The 14,805-nt window shown below is 38.2% G+C and overlaps 1 pseudogene across 1 annotated transcript in view; it reads left to right on the top strand.

Moving 5' to 3' along the window:
• Positions 1 to 14,406, top strand: part of LOC308278985 (E3 ubiquitin-protein ligase RNF167-like) — a 152,060-nt pseudogene extending 137,654 nt beyond the window's left edge. The window contains exon 3 of the transcript in view: positions 13,864 to 14,406. The product of the transcript in view is annotated as an E3 ubiquitin-protein ligase RNF167-like (transcript). The remainder of the gene's footprint in view (positions 1 to 13,863) is intronic.
• The last annotated feature ends 399 nt before the right edge of the window (positions 14,407 to 14,805 follow it).

Here is a 14,805-nt window from a genome sequence, read left to right as displayed (position 1 = left end):
TAAAAGCAACTGTTTAATTAGCTACCAAAGTAAGGATTACAACCTATGTCACCTAAGGCCCCATCCAGTTATTTTTTCACTACTCTTAAATATCTTTCTTTCTCTTTTACTCTATTTTGAATACTAAAAAATTCCCAAAAAGGTTTTTGTTGTTGTTGTTATTGTTTGTTGCTGTTGTTGTTGTTGTTGTTGTTGTTGTTGTTGTTTGTGGAATTAGGGATTGAGGAGCAGTCTACCTCTGAGCTACACTACGAGCTCTATTTTTTATTCTTTATTTTGAAACAGGGTCTCAATAAGTTGCTGGGAACCTCACTAAGTAGCTGAGGCTGGTCATGAACCTATTATCCTATCTCATCCTCTCAAGTACTGGGATTACAAGCGCGTGCCACCTCACTGGGCTGAGATAAAACTTTTAAAAAGAGTAATTGGAAACACATTTTTCAGACTAAATAAAGAAAGGCATAGTACTTTGAGAGTTAGCAAAGCAGAACTGAGATTCTTAAAAGAAATTATGGTAAGGGAAACACTCTAAATGACTCCTCTGGGAATCAAATACCTTCCTTCTAATCTATTTCAGGTGTTAAGTTTCTTTCTAAACAATGTATTTATACAAAGAGGCACTGTGTGTAATTGTACCAAATTAACTATTTACTAATAATCAATGTCCATAGATATGATTTATGACTTGTGCTGCTTCTGGGCAAGTCTGCATATATACACAATGGTGTACATGACCTTTTTCATTGATTGTAATGAGGGCACCTTGTAAGGTTTCCAATTCTTGGCATGTGGAATCACTTTCAGCTAATTAAAATGTAGCCACAAAATATAGCCCTTGAAATGAAGCTTTTTATACTCATAATTATCCAATGTAATGTATTTGGAAATTACAAAACAAATACCTTTAAATCCTGTCTTTTGTCAAAACTTGGAAAAAATTAGGACCCAGAATCAGAATCAAAATTAGTGTTTTGGGGGGATTTTATTCTCAGGTTTTTCCATCTTCTCTCTCTTGCTTTCCTTTTCTTTCACCTTAGCTCTCTTATTATGATTCACAGATTTCCTCATTCATCCTTTTATTTAACAAATATTTATTGATATTATTGTTAGGCCTTGAAGATGCAAAGATTTGTAAATTATGCTAATATGATTTAGGGTTCATTAAGAGAGTAAGATGTAAATAAAGGTGGTAGGATAATAAATGTCATTGTAGAAATGTACAAAAAGTATTAGGGGACACAGATGAGGGAGTGGCTATCTTTTAGTGGTCAACTAGGAGAAGCTTTACAGAGGACATTTAAGCTCAGTCAAAATAAATGGAGATTTCCAGACTGACAAAATAAAAAAAATGCATTAGAGATAGCAGAAATGCTATGACTCAAGGAGGTTATTAAGGGCCTGGACTTAGTCTCATCCATTTTTTTTACATAGCAGCTCATTTAGTGTCTGAAATATTACAGGCAATCAACACATGTTTGTTGTAAAGAAAGAAGTTGTATATTAGAAGTTATAAGTATTTTGCTTTGATTAGAGTTTAAGACAAATGTAAAGGATGGGTAGAAATAATGCTTTAAATATTGGTGGGGATAGATTGCAAAAGTCACAAAAGGTCATTAATATCAAAATAAGGGGTTAACTTTTATACAATTATCAAATGAAAGGCATAATCAGGTTAAAATATAATGATGGCTGCTTCAAGTGGAACAATGGTGGGAGGAAAATATGAATTAATGGCCTCTAGAAGTAGTCTTAATAAAAGGCAAGAAGCCAGGCATGGTGGCACATGCTTGTAAATCCAGCATTTGAGAGGCTGAGACTGGAGGATTGCAGTCCACAGACAGCCTCAGCTACTCAGCGAGGCCGTTCTCAACTCAGTGAGACCATGGTTCAAAACTATAAAGACTAAAAAATACGGCTGGAGGTGTAGCTTGAAGGTTCAATGCCCCTGGGTTCCATCCCTAATACCACAAAATAAAATAAAATAATAAATAAATAAATAAATAAATGGCAATATACCTAATGAAGAGAAGTAGAATTTTCAAATAGCATTGTGAAGGACAAAATGGTGGGCAAACTTGGTGGCAATAAGATCATTTAGGAATCCATTTCAATAGTGTATGGAGAAAATATTAAGTCCCTGAACCAAGACTTTGTGGTAGGGACTAAATAGAAGGGATAGATTTCATTTTAATACGTTGAAGGTATAATTTTCAGGCTATATTTTCTCGGAATGTTGGTTGTAGAAAGAAATCAGGGATAAAAGTCACATTCCTGGCTTGAGCCCACAGTTGCATGATGACTTCATTTGTTTAGGAGAAAAAGAAAATTTGGGGTGTACTCTAAAAATGAGTTTATGTTTTAGAGATAATAAATTTGAAACAGCATAGATTAAGATAAATTAACAGTTAAGAAGTTATTTAGAAATGGTGTTGGCAAAACTGGTTAACCATATGCAGAAAATTGGAAATTAATCCCACTTTTTCATCCTGTACAAAAGTCAACTCAAGATGGATCAAAGACTTGGAAATCAAACCAGAGACCTTGAAGCTCCTTGAAGAGGGCATAGGTCCAACATTGCAACACATAGGCACAGATAAACACTTTCTCAACAAGACCCCAAAGGCACAACGAATTAAAAGGTTAATCAATACGTGGGATTTCATGAAACTTCTGTTCAGCAAAGGAAACTGTCAAGAACCTCAATCGAGAGCCAACAGAATGGGAGAAGATTTTTGCCACCTACCCCTCAGATAGAGGACTAAAATCTAGAATATACAGGGAACTCAAGAAACTCAACACTAAAAAATCAAATCATCCAATAACAAAATGGGCAAATGAACTAAATAGATACTTCTTAATAGAAGAAATTCAAATGGCCAATAAATGCATGAAAAAATGCTCAACATCACTGGCAATCAGAGAGATGCAAATCAAAACTATTCTGAGATCACACCTAACTCTAACTAGAATGGCAATCATTCAAAACACAAATTACAACAGATGCTGGGGAGGATGTGGAGAAGTAGGAACTCTAAGATATTGTTGGTGGGATTGTAAATTAGGGCAACCACTTTGGAAAAGAGTATGGAGAATCCTCAGAAGAATGGGAACAAATCTACCATTTGATCCAGCAATACCACTTCTGGGTATCTACCCAAAAGATAGGAAACCAAACTACCAAATGAATGCATGTGTATCTATGTTCATAGCTGCACAATTCACCATAGCCAAACTATGGAACCAGCCAAGATGTCCATCAACAGATGAATGGATTACAAAACTGTGGGATATGTACACAATGGAATTTTACTCAGCCATCAAAAAAAACACTCAATTACATAATTTTCAGGGAAATGGATGGAACTGGAGGACATTATGCTAAGTGAGATTAGTCAGTCACACAAAAAAAGAAATCAGATTCTTTCCCTAATATGTGAGAGTTAGGGAGAAATGGGTCATAGGAGGAACTCTAGATGAAAAAGGAAATCCTATAGAGGAGCAAACAAGGCAACCTAAAGGAGGAGAAGGAGGGGGGAAGAGAAAAATCTCTAAAACACACAATGTACTTAAACATATCAAAGTCAACCATTAAGCTGAGCAAGAGAGAGAGGGATGGGGAAGGAATGGGGTGGGAATTGGGTAGGGGTTAAATCAGTGATGTGTACATGCCTGTACACAAAAGTTTTTTTTACCCCAATATAATATATGAATATAATGCACCAATAAAATGAAAAAAAATAAAATTTTTTAAACAAATTTTTTATTGAACATAAATGGTATACATTTAAACTATACTTGGTGCCCTCTCCACCACCCCCATTTTCCCTTCCCCCCTCCCACCAATGGTTGTCCATGGTAACCATGTAATATTCATAATTTTACACATATTCAGATGTAGACCCTCATTAATCAAGTTCAGTCTTCCTCCTCTCCTATCTTTTCATTCAAGCTTTGCTGGTATTTCCCCTCCATTATCTGGAGTTCCACTGGTATCCTCTGTGTTCCCTAGTTTGGGCATATTAGAGGAAACATATGTACCTTCTCCTTCTGTGCTTGGCTGATCTCACTTAACATAATGTTCTCCAGGACTTTCCATCTTCTTGAAATGATATAATTTTGTTCTTTATGGCTGAATAGAATTCCATTGTGTGTATTTCCCAAAGTGTGGCTATCCATTCATCTGTTGATGGAGATCTGGGTTGGTTCCATATTTTGGCTATTACGAATTGTGCTGCTATGAACATAGGTATGCATATGTTGCTGTAGTTCTCTAAATTTAACCCCTTTGGAAAGATACTTAGAAGTGGTAGAGCTGGATCATATGGTGGATCTATTCCCAATTTTCTTAGGAATCTTCACACAGATCTCCATAGTGGCTGAACTAGTTTGCACTCCCACCAACAGTGTAAAAGAGTTTCTCTCACCAGCATTTGTTTTTATTTGATTTCTTTATGCTTGCCATTCTGACTGGGGTTAGATGGAATCTCAGGGTAGTTTTGATTTGCATCTCCCTGATGGCCAATGATATAGAACATCTTTTCATGTATCTATTGGCCCTTTGTATCTCTTCTTTTGTGAAGTGTCTATTTAATTCATTTGCCCATTTCTTGATTTGGTTGTTTGTTTTGCTAATGTAGAGTCTTTTGAGCTCTTTGTATATTCTGGATATTAGCCCCCTATCAGAATGGTGGCTGGTAAAGTTCTTTTCGCATTCTGTAGGTTTCCTCTTTAGGTTAGTGATGGTTTCCTTTGATGAGAGGAAACTTTTTAGTTTGATGTTATCCCACTTGTTAATTATTGCTTTAATTTCCTGAGCTTTGGAGGTTTTGTTGAGAAAGTTACTGCCTGTGCCAGTATGTTGTAGTGTTGAGCCTATGCTCTCCTCTAATAACTTCACAGTCTCAGGTATAATTTCTAAGTCTCTGATCCATCTTGAGTTGATTCCTGTGCATGGTGAGATATAGGGGTTTAGTTCCATCTTTCTACAAATGGATAGCCAGTTCTCCCAGCACCATTTTTTGAAAAGGCTGTCTTTTCTCCAGAGTATGGAGATATGCCAGCCTCACAGCCTGGACATGGCAGCCGCGCCATACTGCTGCTGGCAGCAGAGAATTTACTGGACAGCTCCAGACCAGTGCAATCAACCAGCCACCAGGCTCCAGAGAGGAGCGGCAGACAGCGAGTTGAGGTGAGCAGCTGCGGAACAGCCAGGTGTAATTCAGTAGTTTTCTGGGCGCAAGGAGCATCTAAAGCTCCCAGGGGCCGGACTCAGCACGCCCTCCAGTGACTCAGAGTAGAGCTCAAAACCAGAAAATAAATATACAAGCCTCATGGCCGAGGGTGTGGCAGCAGCGCCATATTGCCTTCGGTTAAGGCAGTGAGTTCACTGAGTCCGCGACAGTGCACTCAACAACCGTTGGCATTGGCTACTGTTTATTGTCATTTTGTGAAGCAGAGAAACAAAATTTTGGTGTTCAGGGTTCCTGACTTCTGACCCCTGCTACCCCAAAAATAAAATATTTTTTAAAAAGAAAAAAAAAGTTATTTAGAGCTTAGAGAGAGAGATGAGTTTTCTTTTATTCTTTTCTTTTCCACGTGCCCTTCAAATTTCTTGCCCATCCTTCTCTGCCCAGATCTTGTTCCAGAAGGCTAAGCTTTATAGACCACATCACTTACATCTTTTGCCCTTATCTTACCCTTGAATTTAGTCAATGAGGAGAATCATCAGAAGGAAAGAGGGCAAGTGGAAAGGTATGCCTGAGTATTTACTGTTCTGATTCCTCCCTGTAAGGCTAGAGCCTGACTCAATTCCTCTAGTGAAGCCTGTCTTCTTCTCTGCATGTCTCCCCTTTACCAACCTCTACTATAACCTCTAGTTCTCTCTTTGGATTTTACTAATTGTGCTTTCCTCATTTTATCCTCAGGTCTAGGAGTTATAAGAGCTTTCTTCTTTTGGTATTGCAAAACACTACACCATCATTAGTTGGCTCCCTTTAAACTTACCCACATCTGTGTAAATAATACCTTTGTTAAACTTTTCCCTATTTGACTGTGACTATTCTTTGCAGTGCCTGGCTTGATAAAATCAGCCATGCAGGTCTATAAATCTGTATAAAGGAAATCAGAAAAGGGTTTATAGAATATTATGACTATCTAAATGCCAATAAAGTCATTACAGAAATTATTCATGAAGAATTGTGTGTGTGTGTGTGTATGTGTGTGTGTGTGTATGTGTGTATGTTACTGTGGATTGAACCCAGTGGGATTGTACTGCAAGCTATAATCCCAGCTCCTTTTGTTTTGTTTTGAAACAGGGTCTCACTATGTTGCTGTGGCTCTTCTTGAACATGTGGTCCTCCTGCCTCTGTCTCCCAAGTACTGGGATTACAGGTGTGCAGCACTATGTCCAGCTGAACATTCTACAAGAAAAGGATATACTTACAGCTTGGGTGAAGGGCTAAACATTTAAATGAACAAGTATTTGAAAAAAAATTTGTTATATAGGAAAAAATTTAAAGCACGGGATAACAGTAGACTTAAGTTGACAAATAGGAAATTATAACCTTAAATATAAGATTTTTTTACAACTCTGCCACTAAAATACCCTGCTGTGTTGTCATCCTGCTTACCATCAGTGTAGATCTCAAATAATCTCAGTAGAAAGTAAGTGACTAAGTTTTGGTCCAAAATACAGTTTTCCACCAAAAAATGAAGAAAGTTGCTGAGCAAAAGGGAAATACACATAGTCTCACACACCTTCTTTATTCCAGAAAACCAGAGTGATTTAAAAGTGTTTATTGTCATGCTAAAGGGGCTAGATTCTGAAATTAAAATGCCTGAAACTGGCTAGCTTATAATCATTTGAGCATCAAAAAAAGAAAATAGTAATTATTTTTGTAGTACTGGGGATGGAACCCAGTTTTTTCCGTTTAAATGGTGCCGAGGGGTGCCAAGCGTGGTGGTGCATGCTTGTAATCCCTGCGCTTGGGAGGCAGAGACAGGAGGATCATGCAGGTTCGAAGCCAGCCACGCAGACTTAAGAGACCCTGTTTCTAATTTTTAAAAAATGTATAAAATTGGCTTGTGAGTGTAGCCTGGAGGTAGAAGGGTTTCCAGGAACCACAGTACCACACACACACAAAAAAAAAGGTGCTGAGGGGCTCTTTTTCTTATTCAACTAAAGTCTGTTGAATAGAAAAATTAAAACTGATAGGCAGCTCAATGCAGCTTTAACAAGTCTTTATTACAAAATCAGTAGGAAGTAGAGAAGAGAAGGGAAAAAAAATCATAGTGGTATGCATGCTGGAGAGCCCCAAAATGGAACTCTCGCTCCTTTTTGGGACCCAAGCCTTTATATAGATTTTGTATTGGTGTCTTCTTATCAGCGTTACCAAGGCAATGGCTTAGTAACTTATTCCTTAGCCAGGTGGTGCCTCTTTGTCTCCAGACAGTGCACTTACTATGTGTAGGGGTCAAGAATCTACATGACCTTACCTCTTTTGTATTGAGCAATATTGTTTGCTCATCAACGATGGGAGCTTTGAAGCAGCACAGAGTTTACCTTTCCTATACCCAGGCCAGGTCACAGGGAGAGGGGGCAAACAGAGGCACTGATTGCCTTTATAAGTTTTTAGGGTTAAAGGCTTTAATTGTCTCTAAGGCTTTTACTATATGTTAATCATTAGAACGAAGAACAAACAGAGAGAACTCTGCATTGTAACAGCTGCTGACACCTTCCTACCTGAGTGCCTGCACAGTACCCAGGCCCTGACTACTTTTTACATTTTTGAAATTAATACCAAAGCAATTTTCCAATACCAGCATATAGGGACCTTCTACCTCTGGGTTATACCCCCAGACCTATTTTATATATTATATGGAAACAGGGTCTCTATAAGTTGCTGAAAGCCTCACTAAGCTGGTGAGGCTGGTTTCAAACCTGCAATCCTCCTGTCTCAGCCTCCCAAGTGAGGAGAGAGAAAGGAAATAGGCAGATAGGGAAAAGTCCTAGGTAGAAAAAAGTTAATTTTCTGAGTTTCCTGAGGGGCGACAAATACCTGAAATTCCAAAGGCTCAGAGATAAGGACCAGAGCTTCACAAAGCCATCTGTTTACTAATCAACAAACCCAGGAGCCCCTCACCAGCAAGTCTGAGAGGAGACCCTTCAAAGGACTTGCAAATACCCTATGCAAATTCTGAGAGCTGCTTCCCAGAATTCCTGGGATCCCAAAAGTCACCCTAACCAAAAGAGGACTAGCAGGCATTGGCAAAGCCCCTAGTCAGATAGCAAAGGAGGCTTTACCCTCTCAGGAACCCCTCTCCTTTTGGGGAGCTGTTCTCTCTCTCTCAGGTCGTGTTAGTCTTGAGAGAAGGCAGAGTGCAACTGAGGGCATGTGGCTCAGGCTACTCTTGGGTAGTGACCTGAAGGCCTCTGCTGGACATCAAGGCTGACCAGGGCCCCTAGGGGTGACCTGCACCTCTTTTCTGGCAGATTGTGTGGACTCTGGGAGAAAGAAGTTTGCAACTGATGGCACTTCGCTAGGGCGACACTCGGGTAGTGACCTCTGAAGGCAGCTACTGGAAGTAAGAGTTCTGACCACCCCTTTGGGGTGTTCTGCTACTTTTCCCTATTCCCTTCTGACAGATCGCGTGGACTCTGGAAGAAAGAAGCCTGCAACTGAAGGCAATTTGGCTTGGGCTACTCTCAAGTATTGTCCTGAAGGCAGCGGCTGGACATCAGAGACCCAACAGCCCCTTTGGGGTGTTCAGCCATTTTCCTTATTCCCTGCTGCTTCCAATAAACCTTTTATTCCCTTCCCTGAGGTCTGCAGGTGTCAATCTTCGCTCACCGTAGACAAGAACCCTGTAAGGAAATGCCAAGTTTCTTCTCAAGAAACTCAATTTCATCTATGATGAAACCCCAGGTTTCTTCTCAAGAAGCCCCCCATTTCATCTTGGGGGCTCAGAAGAAACCCCCATTTCACAAGTACTAGGTTTACAAGTGTGCTCCACCACGTCCGCCTCAGGAAAGAGAAATTTGAAATAATTGAAGCCCAAGAAATCTGTAAAAACACTGAATCTGTACAGTTCAAATGCTTAATGAAAAGAAAATAAAAAGTCAATTTAAACAAAATTAAAGAAGGATAAAAATTCGGTGTAGACAGAGATGTTTATATATTTTGTTCAAAGTGAGCTTTTTTGTAATTTTTATTTCTATTTGTATTTCTTGCTATAAGTAGAGAAGCCCATATTCCATCTTTGTATCTTTCTTTTCATAAGGAGAAAAACTTGGTTTCCAAAAGTTTGAATGAATTTTCTCATTTGTCAAATTGCTCTCCAGCACCACTACTAACAATAAACTTATTAAACATTCTGAGATTTTAAAATTTTTATTTTTATGTTTAAAGTAATGCTTAAAAGTTAAAACATTGTTCTCCCCATGGTTATCATATTTATATAGTTGTATTCATTTATCTTTGTGTACATTTAATTTAAAATTTTAGTGTTAGATTTTCCCCAGTCTTTTGATTCAAAATATCCTGGTTCATTATAGATGTTAATGTCTACACACAGCTAATTGTGCAGTGAACATCAGAAGCAGAAGCAAAATAGTAAGACTAGATTTGCAGTTAGGTCATGGTTCTGACAAGTGATTAGTGGGGTCCTTGGCTTAGATGCTGGAAAAGAATTTCAGCATTCTCCAGTTAGAAATACAGACAGATTTATTCAGGAAAGTAGAAAATATACATTCAAGAGATAACGAGGACCACTTCAAGAGGGAGGGAGACACCCTTGAAATTCTATAACCTTTCTTTATGGGAGGCTTTCTTGAAGGGTAGGCAGTAGAAGGTATGTGAAAATGCTCTCATTCCTGTAGTCTCCAGGTGATTTTCTGATGGTCTGGTATTCTGTTCATCCTAAGGGTCCTCAGGCTGATCATGGTCTTCATTATCTGTCCAATAGATAAACTGGAATCTCTTAAAGTATAGGTTGAATTTGAAAAATTATAACTTTCTAAAGATATCATATCTGTCTTGTTAACATACAGTGGACAATTATAAGTTCTTTCCATTAACTCAAAAGTTACAGATTTCCCAGGAATTTTGGAGAAACAGGCCTGGGAAAGAAAACTGGCTTGAGGAGTAAAGGTTGAGGAACTTTGCCACCTTGTTCTTAAAGTTATATTTTACTTTTTATTACTATGTGTCTCTTTTTTATCTATTTAATTCTTCTATCCTACATCAGTTTGGCCAGAAAGGTGTATGAAAAGCTGGGTCCCAGAGAGATGATGTTGTAGAAGAAAGTAAGATGGCTGAAGGGAGATAGAATGCTTTGGATAGAAACAAAGAAAAGAATGTGGTCAAGACAATTTTTAACCATGGAAACAAGAGTGGCCATTTTGAAATTGAAATAAGACACTCACATTCCTTTCCTAAGGCTCTGATGGATTCAGGGCCAGCAATAGCCATGAATGAGGCATGCTTGGCAACCATAATCAAATAGGGCCTAATTACCTTTCATGCTGGTAATTGATCTCAGCACTCATGAAATACTTGCTTTGCTGTAAAAAAAAAATGGTCACGGAGACTCCTCTGTTACCTCCAGATTTCAAAAACAGGCCTGGGAAGCCAGGCAATGTGTAGAAAATGGTTGGAACCTTGCAATCAGGCCCAAAGAGGACAATTTTTGAAGCTGTGAGGGTGAAGCTAAGGTTGCAAGTAAAACCCTTGAACTTGAAATTGTCAGAAACATAAAAAGACTTCATGAAAAAAACACTGCAAACTGTGAGTCATGGACCTAGGCTAGAAGAGCAAGCATTCTGCCAATTACAACCAAACAGTCCATAGGGGTGGGGCTGCCTAGGCCCCTAAGAGATCACATCTCACCACCATGTACCCCAGAGACCAGAGAGAAATGGAGCTGCAGAATTAAATGCTTATCCTGCTGGATTTCAATACTTTTTGACCCCATTTCTTCATCCTATAGTTCTATTTCTCTTTTGGAATATAAATGTTTACTTTGTGCATTGTACATTATGTCACTTGCTCTTTATCTGTTCAAAGAGCTGACAACCAAGATTTTGCCTTGAGTTTCAAAGAAGACTTTGGACTTTTGAGTGATGCTGAAACTTTAAGACTACGGGAACTCTTGGAGATGGACTAAATGCATTTTACACTGTGAGATGGCCTTAATATATAGGGGGCTAAGGGTAGAGTGTTGTGATTTTTTATTGAAAATATTACCTTAGGCCTACAGAAACAGGGCAGCCATCTTGGAGCCAGGGCTTGATTGCTGAGGAGGGGTCCCTTTTGGGTGACTCCTTGGGAATATATATGATCCTTCATCCCCCTGTTCAGTCTATTGTTGCTAGCTTCTATAATATTAGAGCAGAGTCCTGCTAATTCCCTCTGCCTCCTGCTGCCAGGTGCTGAAATCCACTGATATACCTGGTTGAACATGGTTGAACTGAACCCCTGAAATCTCCAGAACTGTGAGCAAATAAATTTTCTGTCCTCTAAGTCATGTAGTGATCGAGCATTCTGGATTACAGCAGTGAAAATGCTGCCACCCAAAAAATTAATAAAATATAAGAGATGATGATTTTCAATTTATTGGGCTTCCAAATATGAAAGACAATAATCCCAAGAGACAAAAAAAATAGAAATCTTGTTCCTGAAAATCAAAGCAGAAAACCTCATAATTCAGAAAGTACTGGGAAGGATGTTTAGATGAGTTTTATCTCTGAAGTAGGACAAATTATTCTTACATTAATTGCTGTTCTCTTAATCTCGAACCTTGAATACAAGATTCACAAGAATCAAAGTGATTCCAAGTAACTACCCTAACTATATCCCAGAACAAAGCTCAAAAATATCTACTGGAACACAAAATAGATAGCACTGGGCAAAGTTAAATTTACCCTGTCTGGCATCCAATATAAAATTTTTAAGGCATACAAAGAGGCAGATAAATATGACTCAAAATGAGAAAGAAAATCAAAGTGCAAATTGAGACTACATTTGGTTTTATTTTTGCAACCAAATACTTCCTCTTCCGCCCAACTGGATGCAGAGTTTCCTCTTATTAGGCTATTGTCTGCAAAATTTAAATTCAACAGATTTTAGAAGGGTGGGTATAAAAGTACAAAGATTTAAGCCAAGGAAAGATATTAGATAAAACAATACCCCAAATAAGGAGGAGTCCCTGAAAGGAATTATTCAGGTTCTTGGGAGATAGCTTTTATTCCTTCGTGTGGTTCCCCATCTGCTCTTTTATGTTTGGTCAGAATTAAGTCTTGGATAAAACTTTTGCCCAGTGTCAATACTTAATTTAAATCTCTACCCCAAATGTCAGTGGGGCCTTTTAATATCCTGGTGCCACCTTCTCATCCTTTTTACACTATTAATCACCCCTATTTCTGTTCTTTATAAAGTGGCTTCTTTTAACCTTTCCACTTCCCTGCCTCGTGTTGACCAGAGAATGTAGAAAGAGATATTGAACACAGTGACAAAAATTGACTAACACAATATGTGTGTGTGTGTGTGTGTGTGTGTGTGTGTGTGCGTGCGTGCGTGTGTGTATACATACATATATTCTTTGGTACAGGAAATTGAACACAGTGGCGTTTTTCTTCTGAGCTTTACCCTCTAGCACTTTTTCATTTGAAACAGGGTCTTGTTAAGTTGCTGAGACTCTCACTAAATTGTTGAGACTGGCCTCAAATCTGAGATCCTCCTGTTTCAGCCTCTCATGAACTGGAATTACAGATATGTGCTACCACATCCAGCTGCTCAGCTATATTTTCATAATCATCTTTAACACCTTCTCTAATGCCCTACATCCCACTTTTAATTTGGCTTCTGCTATTTTCAATCATCTTTATATAACATCCTTCAACTTCCAATTATCGTTTTTCAGACATACAAAAATTACATATACATCTAAAGTTTACAACTCAGTGTTTTGAAATATATTTATTGTGAAATTATCACACTCTAGCTATTAACACACACACACACACACACACACACACACACATATATATATATATATATATATATATATATATATAATTTGTGAATGTGTATATATGTATGTTGTATATTTTGTGTGCATTCTCTTTGCAAATACCAATATGGATGATAGTTACAAATAGTATATAGGCTTTTCCTTGGTTTTGTCATTCCCTTTCCAATTTGGGGATACAGGGATCAGTGCAGATATTCATTCATGAAGTCAGAATAGAAACTTACACAGAAAGACAGAAACCAAGTTTCTAGGTGAGTTTTTTTTTTTTTTTTTTTTTTTTTTTTGATGCTGAGGATGGAATCCAGGGCCTCACACATGCTAAGTAAACACTCTGTCGCTGAGTGATACTCCCAGCCCCTCAAAGTGATTTTGTAAAGAGATTCGGGTCTCCATTGAGATCCTCATGCTATTGACTGCATGAGCCTACAGGATCCTGACTGTTCAGATCTTTGCATTTGTAAACATAAGCACACTGTCTGTAGAAGCTTGTACTTTAACAATTCAGGCTAATTTTGAGACTACATCTTACATTTGATGATCTTCTAACAAGATTTGGCCATAGGTTTTTGCTGAAGAAATTTTTTTTTCTTTTTTTTTTTAAATTGGGAATGGAACCCAAGGGCATTCTACCTCTGAGCTACACTTAGTTCTTTTTATTTATTTATTTTTCTTTGAAACAGGGTCCTTGTAGGTTGCTGAGAGTCTCATAAAATTGCTGAGGCTAGCCTTGCATCTTCAATCCTCCCACCCCAGCCTCCCAATAATGGGGTTATATGTGTGCATCACCACATCCAGCTTAAAGGATTTTTAAAGGACTTTTTGATTAACTAAAAGCTCTCAGAAAATGCCTACAAAGGCATAGTGCCTTCAGTATTAAATGGGAATTCATTTGGCATTTTCATTACATTAATTAGAAGACGTGATTGCAACTTTGATATAAAGGTTTTAAATACACAGAGAGCAGGATACAAAGCAGCCATAGCTGGCAGTGTCGATTCTGATGACCTCATTAGCATGGACATCAATGACACTGATGTGTTAAAGAAAATTGATATTCCATCTGTCTTCATAAGTGAATCATCAGCTAATTGCCTGAAAGATAAATTCTTATTTGAGAAAAGTGGCCACTTTATCTTAGTTCCGGAATTTTGTCTTCCTCTGGAATACTAGCTAGTCCCCTATAAGGGGAACTAAGATATATATGTCTGTCCTGTACAAATTTTGTGATTATGAAAATGACTATGAAGGGGCCATCTGTCTCATCTTCATAGTCATAGACATATATGTAGAATCAACAGACTTCCTAAAGACCAACCTAAGACACTCTCCACATATAAATTTAAGAAAGGAGATGAGTGTAGCTTAAGTACCATTTGAGCTGTGCTTGGTGATATACTCCTGCAATCGCAGTAATTGGGAGGATGAGATCGGGAGTTGCAGGTTTGAAACCAGCCTTAGCAACTTAGCGAGGTCCCTCAGCAACCTAGTGAGACCCCCCAGAAATTTGGGGTTGGAGGTGTAGCACATAGGTAGAATACCCTGAGTTAAATCCCCAGTATCACCAGAAAAAAAAATGCCATTTCTCTGGATGAACTTAATGATGGTGACCAATTCAGAATCTTTCCCTGTTGTCATGTTTTTATCATTGCAAGCATTAGACCCCTGAGCTGAAATAACCAAAAAAAAAATCATGTCTGGTTTGCAAGCAAAATGTTGTTCTTTCTCACGGTAATTCAGATTTTGACATAAATAGTAGCCAAGAAGAAAAAAAGATAT

Source organism: Muscardinus avellanarius (genome assembly GCF_963383645.1).
Source record: "Muscardinus avellanarius genome assembly, chromosome: X".
Taxonomy (NCBI): Eukaryota; Metazoa; Chordata; class Mammalia; order Rodentia; family Gliridae; genus Muscardinus; species Muscardinus avellanarius.
Note: the sequence above shows the minus strand (reverse complement) of the source record. Positions and strands in the feature narration are given on the sequence as shown.